Source organism: Anomaloglossus baeobatrachus, chromosome 1, assembly GCF_048569485.1.
Source record: "Anomaloglossus baeobatrachus isolate aAnoBae1 chromosome 1, aAnoBae1.hap1, whole genome shotgun sequence".
Classification (NCBI taxonomy): Eukaryota; Metazoa; Chordata; class Amphibia; order Anura; family Aromobatidae; genus Anomaloglossus; species Anomaloglossus baeobatrachus.
Genome location: NC_134353.1, coordinates 626,339,193 through 626,351,036, shown reverse-complemented (window position 1 = coordinate 626,351,036; position 11,844 = coordinate 626,339,193). Strand labels below are relative to the sequence as shown.

The window sequence follows — 11,844 nt, the reverse complement described above, 5'->3', positions numbered from 1 at the left end:
GTTTATATTTATTTATGTTATTTTTGTTTATATTTATATATTTGTCATTCTTGTTTATATCTATATATGTTATTTTTGTTTATATTTATATATTTTCATTCTAGTTTATATTTATTATTTTCGTTTATATATATTATTTTACAAAAATACTTTATTTTTCTTAAAAAAATTTAATAGTGCTGAAAGGAAATACAGAAAATATAGTTGCTCATGCATGAGTCCAAAGTAAAAGGCCATTGAAAGGAAAATCCTGTGTAAACATACAGTAGGGTTTTTTTTCCGAATAATAGGGTATTAGGTGCATTTTATAATAGTGTATTGTATATCATTGTAATCATTTTCTTTCCATTACAGTCCATTCACTCAGCAGATTTCACAATCGAGTTATATTTTTGTGACCCTGGTACCTAGAGATATGCAATGCATCAGAAAAAAGGAGTGTTCACATGAACATTCAGTAGGTGGCACTTAAAAGGCAGTCGCCATTAGAGAAGCAGGAGTAGGAGCAGAAGCTGGAGCCAGTCCATCCCTGAGAACAAGGCACAGCAGCCAAGGTACTGAGGCAAAAGCAACAGCCGAGGCCAAGGCAGAAAGAGACAAAAGGGGGAGGGAGACCAGGGAGTACAGCAAGGAGCAGGCAGCAGATGCAGGCAGCACAAGGCAGCAATCACAGTGCAGCAGACTGAGCACTTCCAGAAGGGACAGCTCCTTCTTTCCACCAGCCCTGTTTATATTATGACAGCAAAACTCTGAAGATCTTCCCTGTGAATTCTTCATCATCAGGTATTTATCCTATTGCTGTGCCCTGTCTATGGCTTCTTCTCCACTGCTGATGGTACAGTATTGTGCATTGCTGGATGCCAGAATCCAGGTCAGCAGCATCCTCTACACCTGCACAATGCATATAATGCTATCTAATACTGATTGCAGATACTCACCTCCCTCTCTCCAGCCTTTTCTATTCCTAGGCTATATTCTGATGCTTCCAGGCTCCATAGTATAGCTTCCCCGGCATATCTGGAGCCCTGCCTGTGCCCATACTGCTGCATGGACATGCTCAGCAAGGCAGCAAAATTAAAAGGCAAATCCATTTCAGTTGTGCAGAGGATATTTTTCAGTTAATGTACTGTAATCCTGATTTAGAATCAATACTTTGCACAGGGGAAGCAATTAGACATCCCTGTTCTGTTTTCTCAACTTTAAAGCATCATAGCTGCTGTGGGATGTGGAGGGGAGGAAATCTGGCCTTTGATGATGGGACTCCTGTTAAACATTACCATTGATTTTCTTCCCCCCAATGCTCCAGGAAAGAGATTCTGGAACACCACAGCCTTTAAATCAGCTTAGCTCCCTCAATCTCAGCAAAAGGCAGTGAATGGTAGGAGGAAAAATGCAGATTAAAAAGAGGGGTCAGCAAGGTTCCCTGCCACCATTTATATAACATTGCAGCACAATGTAACATGGTGGGGGGTATGTTTATTAAATAATCCATCAGGACATAAGTAAAATTGTCAGACATTGTAACATTGCATTTACCATCCTGATGAAGAGACCTGAGTAGTCTGGAAAGCTTGCTATTATTACCATCTTTTCAGGTAGCCATTAAAAGGTATCAACCACTGAGGACTCTCCGTCCTTTTAAATTGCCTTTTTATGAGCATACTAAATTGCACAGTAATATATTTAATAAAAAATAATCCCCCCCATCAATTAAATATTCCCTTTTTTCCAAAGCACCCACTATATAAATGGTGTGAGTTATGGTAATACCAATGTAGTAGGTTGTACACCGATATATTATATTACAATGTGGCATTTATGGCTCCGTTAGCAAATGGGGTCCTTACGAATGAATCTGTTCAGCCCTGCTACATCTGTAAAATGATCCTCTATCCTCTGGCACCTGTTTTTACAGCTGATTTGCAGTAAGTATACCCCGCTCTGATTTTTCCACCCATATGATGTTGCTTTGGCTGCCATCTAAAGTTAGATAATTAGATCATCTCGGATGCGTATATGCTATAATGCACAGTCAATCAGTTGGTTTCCGCCGGCATTAGATATGCAACTGAAGGTTAATGATTATGTTGGTAATCAAATATTGTATATATGAAAGAATCTACGTACATATATAAATATTTAATATTGATAGTGGTACTAATATTAAGATAAATAATGTATACATCATGTGTATGTTGTCTAGTTTAATATGTAGAAATACAGTAAAAATCTCTGATTCTTCCAGGTTTGTTTATTAAAGTAAAGAAAAAGGTATTAATATACAGAGCAGATCTATGAAATATAAACTTCCCCGTTGTCTTCTCATGCGATAGATAAGTTTTCTATTTATGAGATTTGGAAGTTCGCTACCATTATATTTGGTGTAGGTGACATCACCCGGATTTTACATACTTTCTAAATTTGCAGACAAGTTTCCTTTGTGAGGGCCAATAAATCTGATTTCAGCCTTTAAAAAAAAAACAAAAAAAAAAACTGGGTGACAACTTCTAAGGACATTGTAATGTGGTACTAATGGTTGTCACCCAAGATGTGAAGGACCCAACTAACTACCAATCATTGCAATAGCCTTTACACAGAGTTTAAAAGAGATTTTTTGACCTCTCTACCAAGATCCCTTGCCATGTGACCATAGAAGCCAATTCCTGCCCTAAATAGTAATTTCACTTTGATGTCATGTCACCACCACAGAAAGGGATTGGCTAAATACCTTACAATTTTCTTCATGAAGTTTGAACTAGAACTAGTTTGACATTATTTTGGCCGGGGCAGAATACCCCTTTAACACAAGCTAAGTTTTATTACTGTTGATATAGAAGGAAATTTACAAAGCTTTCCACAGTTCTGCACTGCCCCTCATCTTCACCTTCATCTCTCTTTCTCTATGACTAGACCCATGCCCTCCGTGCTTCGAATGATCTAAAACCAATATCCTCAGTAATCTAAACCTCACATTCCCATCTCCAAGACTTCTCTTGTGCTGCACCAGTTTTCTGGAATGCACTACTCCATACAATCCATTTTTTTTACCAATATCCACATTTTTAACAGTGCTCTAAAAAGACATATCTGTAGACAGGCCTTTCACCTCACCTCACTAATCTAGCTACTCTCTGTCACCCTTTCTAACTTGTGTCATTTGCTCCCACACCCTCCATTCAATTAATAGCACTTTATACAGTGGGGAAAATAAGTATTTGATACACTGCTGATTTTGCAACTTTTCCCACCTACAAAGAATGGAGAGGTCTGTAATATTATCATAGGTACACTTTAACTGTGACAGCTGGAATAAAAAAATCCAGAAAATCACATTGTGTGATTTTTAAAAAACTAATTTGCTTTTCATTGCATGAATGAAGTATTTGATAGAACAAAAACAGAACTTAATATTTGGTACATAAACCTTTGTTTGCAATTACAGAGGTCAGATGTTTCCTGTAGTTTTTGACCAAGTTTACACACACACACACACACACTACAGCAGGGATTTTCGCCCACTCCTCCATACAGATCTCCAGATCATTAAGGTTTCAGGGCTTTTGGTGGGTAACATTGAGTTTTAGCTCCCTCCAAAGATTTTCTATTTGGTTCAGGTCTGGAGACTGGCTAGGCCACGCCAGGACCTTGAAATGCTTTTTACGGAGCCTCTCCTTAGTTGCCATGGCGGTGGGTTTTGGGTTATTGTCATGCTGGAAGACTCAGCCATTACCCATCTTCAATGCTTTTACTGAGGGAAGGAGGTTGTTGGCCAAAATCTTGCAATACATGACCCAATCCATCCTCTCTTCAATACAGTGCAGCTGTTCTTTCCCCTTACAGAAAAGAACCCCCAAAGTATGATGTTTCCACCCCCATGCTTTACGGTTGGTCTTGAGGTTTTATTCATACTTCTTCCAAACACAGCGAGTGGATTTAATACCAAAAGTTTTATTTTGGTCTCATCTGACCACATGACTGTCTCTCATGCCTCCTCTGGGTCATTCAGATGGTCATTGGCAAACTTCAAATGGCCTGGACATGTGCTGGCGTGAGCAGAGGGACCTTACGTGCCCTGCAGGATATTAATCCCTGACGGCGTAGTGTGGTACTAACAGTAATCTGTGAGACTGTGGACTCAGCTCTCTTCAGGTCATTGACCAGATCTTCCGATGTAGTTCTTGGCTGATTCTTAACCTTTCTCAGACTTATCCTTACCCCACAAGGCGACATCTTGCATGAAGCCCCAGACCGAGTAAGATTGACAGTGATCTTGTGCTTCATTCATTTTTTAATAAATGCACCAACAGTTACTGCCTTCTCACCAAGCTGCTTGCCTATTATCCTGTAGTCCATCCCAACCTTGTGCAGGTCTACAGTTTTGTCCCTGGTGTCCTTAGACATCTTTTTTGTCTTGGACATGGTGGAGAGGTTGTATTCTTAGATTGTGGAGACAGGTGTCATTTATACAGGTAACAAGTTCAAACAGGTGAAATTAATACAGGTAATGAGTGAAGAGTAGGAGAAAAAATAACAGGTCTGTGAGAGCCAAAATTCTTGTTGGTTGGTAGGTGATGAAATACTTCGGCTACTTTCACACATCTGGTTTGAGCACTGCGGCTCAATCCGGCTGTGAAAACTATGCAACGGATGCGGCGAAAACACCGCATCCTTTGCATAAGTTTTTACATGCGGCCCGTCCGTTTTTTTCCGGTTGCGGCATGCTACTGAGCATGCGCAGTGGAAAAAAACGCATGCGGCGAGCGGATGCGTTTTTTTCCGCATCGCGCCGCATCCGGCCTCCATAGGTATGCATTGAAAAATGCGCCGCAGCGGCCGGATGCGGCGCGATGCGATGTTTTTTGCCGGAGCAAAAAACGTTGCAGGGAACGTTCGATCCGGCCGCGGCATCGGCTAAATCTGCCGCATGCGGCAAAAACCGGACCGAACGCAAGCCCTTGCGGCACAATACGGCACTAATGTAAGTCTATGCAAAAAAAAAACGCAACCGGCGTTACAAAAGCCGGTTGCGGTTTTTCTGCAGAACGCCGTATTGTGCCGAAGAGCAAAAATCCAGATGTGTGAAAGTAGCCTTATATCATGCTATAAAATGCAATTAATTATTTAAAATCATACAATGTGATTCACTGGATTTTTTTTTATTCTGTCTGTCACAGTTGAAGTATATGATACCTACCTATGATAAAAATTATAGACCTCTCCATTCTTTGTATGAGGGAAAATGTGCAAAATTGTCAGTGTACCAAATACTTATTTTCCCCACTTCATCTGTATTTCTACAGTTACTGGGTGATGACCGGTGCACGGAGCTTTTTTGAATGCCCCTATTTATTTATCATATTGATGATTGGACCTTACACAAGAGGGACTTTTTACCCTTTGTGTCTTGCCTATTTCCTCATGGATTCATGGATTATTAGCTTGAGAGCAGGGCCCTCACTCCTTTTCTTTGAAATGTAATGCTGTGTAATGTATTATATAGTTTTTACATGTCCCCTTAGATTTGTAAAGTGCTGCGCAATATGTTGGCGCTATAGTAATGAAATTATTATTATTATTAAGCAAATGTTATGACACATATAAGTATGTCTCTAAACTACTATAATAAACAGTCCTGACATACAATGATACAAATCATACCGTACATTACACAGACCACACGACATCTGTTACATAAACAGCAAAGTAGATCACCAATAACACCAAATGAAGAAAACCCTGGACGCAGTAAAGGCTGACTGAGAGCAAATCTGCAGCAAACCATAAAATATAATCTGTAATTCAATTTCATCTACTCTATACAATAATGTAATTACTGCCTAACATGTAGGCATCCAGAAGGATGTACCAGGCAAAAAGGAACTCATTTCTATACATAAGCTATGTAAATACATGCCATTTCCCTTATTTTATTTTTGAACTAAATACCTGAATTTCCTGTATATCACTACTGAGTCTGTTATAGTCATATACCGTATTAGTAACACATAATTATCTAATTCAATCAACTGTTTGCAATACATATAAAAGCTATCATAATAATATACATAACATATCAAGAATTTACTGCCAGCGGTGGTAGAGAGTAGTCCTGCCATTACTCCCAAAAATAACAGTCTGGTACCAAACAGGTAAGACTATTATTCTTAAGGGAATCTATTACATACAGTTAGGTCCAGAAATATTTGGACAGTGACACAATTTTCGCGAGTTGGGCTCTGCATGCCACCACATTGGATTTGAAATGAAACCTCTACAACAGAATTCAAGTGCAGATTGTAACATTTAATTTAAAGGTTTGAACAAAAATATCTGATAGAAATTGTAGGAATTGTACACAGTTCTTTACAAACACTCCACATTTTAGGAGGTCAAAAGTAATTGGACAAATAAACCAAACCCAAACAAAATATTTTTATTTTCAATATTTTGTTGAGAATCCTTTGGAGGCAATCACTGCCTTAAGTCTGGAACCCATGGACATCACCAAACGCTGGGTTTCCTCCTTCTTAATGCTTTGCCAGGCCTTTACAGCAGCAGCCTTCAGGTCTTGCTTGTTTGTGGGTCTTTCCGTCTTAAGTCTGGATTTGAGCAAGTGAAATGCATGCTCAATTGGGTTAAGATCTGGTGATTGACTTAGCAATTGCAGAATGTTCCACTTTTTTGCACTCATGAACTCCTGGGTAGCTTTGGCTGTATGCTTGGGGTCATTGTCCATCTGTACTATGAAGCGCCGTCCAATCAACTTTGCGGCATTTGGCTGAATCTGGGCTGAAAGTATATTCCGGTACACTTCAGAATTCATCCGGCTACTCTTGTCTGCTGTTATGTCATCAATAAACACAAGTGACCCAGTGCCATTGAAAGCCATGCATGCCCATGCCATCACGTTGCCTCCACCATGTTTTACAGAGGATGTGGTGTGCCTTGGATCATGTGCCGTTCCCTTTCTTCTGCAAACTTTTTTCTTCCCATCATTCTGGTACAGGTTGATCTTTGTCTCATCTGTCCATAGAATACTTTTCCAGAACTGAGCTGGCTTCATGAGGTGTTTTTCAGCAAATTTAACTCTGGCCTGTCTATTTTTGGAATTGATGAATGGTTTGCATCTAGATGTGAACCATTTGTATTTACTTTCATGGAGTCTTCTCTTTACTGTTGACTTAGAGACAGATACACCTACTTCACTGAGAGTGTTCTGGACTTCAGTTGATGTTGTGAACGGGTTCTTCTTCACCAAAGAAAGTATGCGGCAATCATCCACCACTGTTGTCATCCGTGGACGCCCAGGCCTTTTTGAGTTCCCAAGCTCACCAGTCAATTCCTTTTTTCTCAGAATGTACCCGACTGTTGATTTTGCTACTCCAAGCATGTCTGCTATCTCTCTGATGGATTTTTTCTTTTTTTTCAGCCTCAGGATGTTCTGCTTCACCTCAATTGAGAGTTCCTTAGACCGCATGTTGTCTGGTCACAGCAACAGCTTCCAAATGCAAAACCACACACCTGTAATCAACCCCAGACCTTTTAACTACTTCATTGATTACAGGTTAACGAGGGAGGCGCCTTCAGAGTTAATTGCAGCCCTTAGAGTCCCTTGTCCAATTACTTTTGGTCCCTTTAAAAAGAGGAGGCTATGCATTACAGAGCTATGATTCCTAAACCCTTTCTCCGATTTGGATGTGAAAACTCCCATATTGTAGCTGGGAGTGTGCACTTTCAGCCCATATTATATATATAATTGTATTTCTGAACATGTTTTTGTAAACAGCTAAAATAACAAAACTTGTGTCACTGTCCAAATATTTCTGGACCTAACTGTACTTCGTACCCTCCAGGAGTATACTTTGGCAAAATATTTTAGAAAATACAACATAATGCATATTTGTATGGTCGCAAGATGTTGCTAAGACATTTGTTTGTATATACTGTACTTTCTGGATTGTAAGATCCACTTTTCTCCCCCCAAAACTGGGGGTAAAATGTGGGTGTGTCTTATAAAACGGATAAGGCTTACCAGGGCAGCAGTGGTGGAACGGGGTCATTCATAGGAAACAGGGTCACAGGACGTGCTCGGGGGTGTCACGGCGAGCGTCATTGGTCTGCGGGCGAGCAGGCTGTGGGGATGTCACCGGATGGGGTGTCTTGGTAACGGGTGCATTGAGTTGACTGCAGGCTGCCTTGCATTGCTCATGGTTGACGCAATAAAATTCAAGAAAATGGCCGCGGAAGAGGCGCGTGCTCAGATTGAAGCGATGGACATCCAGAAAATGACTACAGAGTCCTATCTGTGCACGCGCCACCTCTGCAGCCATTTTCTTGAAGTTCAGTGCATCAACCGCAGGCGATGCAATGAAGCCCGCAGTCAGCTCCACCACTGCCGCCTTGGTAAGCTATATCTGGAGGATTTAACATAGCCCGCAGTCAGATCAATGATACCCGCCGCCAAGACACCCCTTCCTGTGACCCTCCTGAGTCGCTCCACTACAGTGTCACCCCTGCAGCCTGCCGGTAGATCAATAGTGCCTGCCGACGCCATGACACCCCTGATCCCGCAATATCGCTGACCCTCCTAAGCCACAACACCCCCCCCTCTGAGCCTGCAGCATCGCTATGCCTCCTGTGACCTTTCTGAGCCGCTCTACCATCGCCGCTCCCCCCTGATGAGCATTATAATTAAGACGCACTAGGATTATAAGACGGAACCTCATTTTAACATTAAAAAAATGTTTTCCTGTTTTCCTCCTCAAAATTTGGGGTGCGTCTTATAATCTGGTGCGTTTTAAAAAATGAAAAATACGGTACATATTAAATGCATTGGCGCCTGACCAGTCAAGTGCATCAGTTTTCTTCATTTCTTCCTAACTTCTGCCACACTCCTCCCTAATTGATTGCTCTGCCTCTGTTGTGTTTAGCTGGTATAAAGTAGAGCTATCAACCAAGGAGAAAAAACTGACACTACACATGGAGTAATGAAGAAGACTGATGCACTCCCAGGTAATTGGCACACAATGCACTTCTAGGCTCATTAAAGGGAAACTGTCAGGTCCCATATGCATTCTGAGCTATAAGCAGTGTGTTGTGTGGCCTAATACCTTCTTCCTACCCATCCCTGTGTTGTAATATTGTGGAATATGAAAGTAATAAAAAACATTTTATTACTTACATATTCCCTATGTAAATGATCAGAGGCTGTAGCACCATGGGTGTCACATCGCCCTGTGGGCGTTTGCATGTTTTCTGTGGTATCATGCCCCTGTGGGCGTGATACCATGGATTTACATGTGCAACATCACCATCAGCGTCTTCAAATCCCGTGAGTGCGCATTTACCATTCCTGCAGCCATTATCCGGGTGCTCGCTTCTCTGCTTCAGACGCGCTCTGTGCATGGTCCGAACCGCAGGAGTCTCCTGAGCATGAGCAGTGCGTGTCTGAATCAGAGAAGCGAGCAACTGGATAATGGCTGCAGGAATGGTAAGTGCGCACGCACGGGATCTGAAGACGCTGATGGTGACGTCGCACATGTAAATCCATGGTATCACGCCCACAGGAGCGTGATACCACAGAAAACATGCAAACACCCACAGGGCGAAGTGACGCCCATGGGGCTACAGCCTCTGATCATTTACATAGGGAATATGTATGTAATAAAATGTTTTTATTACTTTCATATTCCACAATATTACAACACAGGGATGGGTGGGAAGGCGTTATTAGGCCACAGGCAAAAAAGTGATGAAAGAGTCGGCTCAGCACAAATCCAATCAAATATAAAAAAAATTTCTTTATTGATATTTCCTTAAAATAGTCATTCCTGGAAATACATTACACAAAGGTATAATCTGCATACAGGTGAAACTTTACGCATTTCGGACTTATATCATAAAAACAAAAGGGTCCTTAGTCATAAGTGATTATTAGGCCACACAAAACACTGCTTATAGCTCAGAATGCATATGGGACCTGACAGGTTCCTTTTAATATATTTGTTCAGAATGAGATTTCTCAGTGCTGAAGCAGCATTTTGGGGCCATACAGGTATTTTTTACCTTATATTTTCATGACTTGCAAAGCCATGAATTTTACAGGGGTTTAAAATCTGATGAAAATTTACATTAAAACGATTTTTGACTGGTTGACCTTGGAAGTGGAGTATGAGTTGACATTCTTACAGATTGCTAGATTGTGAGGGTACTGTTTACTCTATAGCGGGCTTTATACGCTACGATATCGTTAATGAATTATCGTCAGGGTCACGGTGTTTGTGACTCACATCCGGCGTCATTAACGATATCGCAGCGTGTGACACTTATGAGCGACCTTAAACGATCGCAAAAGCGGTCAAAATCGTTTGCCACAGAGAGGTCATCCTGAATCAGAAAATCGTTTTCTGCTTATTAGCGATGTTGTTCGTCGTTCCTGCGGCAGCACACATCGCTGTGTGTGACACCGCAGGAGCGACGAACATCTCCTTACCTGCCTCCACCGGCAATGAGGAAGGAAGGAGGTAGGCGGGAATAATAATAGTAATAATAGATATAATTAATTTAGGATTGTTAGCGAACACGGTTTTTTTATTTAAAAAAAACCCCAAAACTTAAAAGTCATTGCACCATGACAGGGTGTTCCCTGATTGGGACAGTTCTCACCTCTAGCATTAACCCTTTAACGATCGCGGGCAGTAATATTACGTCTCTGCGGTCATAGTGTTAAACTCCAACAGCTGCCGCGGGCAGCCAGCGGGGATCCGCGCACATGTCAGCTGATTTGTACAGCTGACATGTGGGCCTTGCAGCCATGAGTGGAATCGTTATGAACCCATACCTGTTAACCACTTAAATGGCACTGTCAAAATGTGACAGCACCATTTTAATGGAGATCGCGGTAGATCTGTACTCACAGGCCTCCACCGCAAGTCAAGTGACGTGATCACGTGGATCCGATGGTTGTCATGGTAGCACAGGGTTATGTGATGACTCTTGTAGCTCGCATGACTCAGGTCCTGTAAGAAATAGCCAAGTTCTGCAGGTTACAGGAGATGAGCATTTTTCCCAATCTAAGCAATGCCGCTCTGATCAGAAGAAAAGAATGAACGATCAGACTACTGATCCTAAAGTTTTACAAAATAATAAAAAATAAAACCTATAAGTTCAAATCACCCCACTTTTGCCCCATTGAAAATTAAAGGGTTAAATAAAAATAAAAGATATACACACATATATTAATATCGCCGCATTCAGAAATGCCCGATCTATCAAAATATAAAATCAATTAATCTGATTGGTAAATGCAGTAGTGGCAAAAAATTCCAAACGCCAAAATTATGTTATTTGGTTGCCACAAATTTTGCGCAAAATGCAATACCAGGCGATCAAAATGTAACATCTGTGCAAAAATGGTACCGTTAATAATGTCAGTTCAAGAAGCAAAAAATAAGCCATCACTGAGCCATAGATCCCGAAAAATGAGAACGCTACGGGTTGCGGAAAATGGCGCAAAACGTGCCACTTCTTTGGACAAACGTCTGATTTTTTTAACCCCTTAGATAATAGTAAACCTATACATGTTAGCTGTCTTCGAAATTGTATAAACTTGAGGTATCACACCGATACATCAGTTTTACTATATAGTGAACACGGTGAATAAAATATCTCAAAAACAATCATGCAATCGTTTTTTTGTTGCAATTTTCCCACACTTGGAATTTTTTTTGCCGTTTTCCAGTACACTATATGGTTAAACTTATGGTTTCATTTAAAAGTACAACTCGTCCCGCAAGAAACAAGCCCTCAGATGACAAGATTGACTGAAAAATAAAAACGGTACGG

At 41.0% G+C, this 11,844-nt stretch overlaps 1 protein-coding gene across 2 annotated transcripts in view; it reads left to right on the top strand.

The window, feature by feature from the left end:
• Nucleotides 1-453: 453 nt before the first annotated feature.
• The window catches only part of DIRAS2 (DIRAS family GTPase 2), a 75,446-nt gene continuing 64,055 nt past the window's right edge, over nt 454-11,844 (top strand). The window contains exon 1 of one of the 2 annotated variants that reach the window (XM_075318949.1): nt 454-554. The gene's annotated coding sequence lies outside the window, so the exon portion shown is untranslated. Of the gene's footprint in view, nt 784-11,844 lie in introns of both variants that reach the window. The other variant, XM_075318944.1, reaches the window with a different exon arrangement.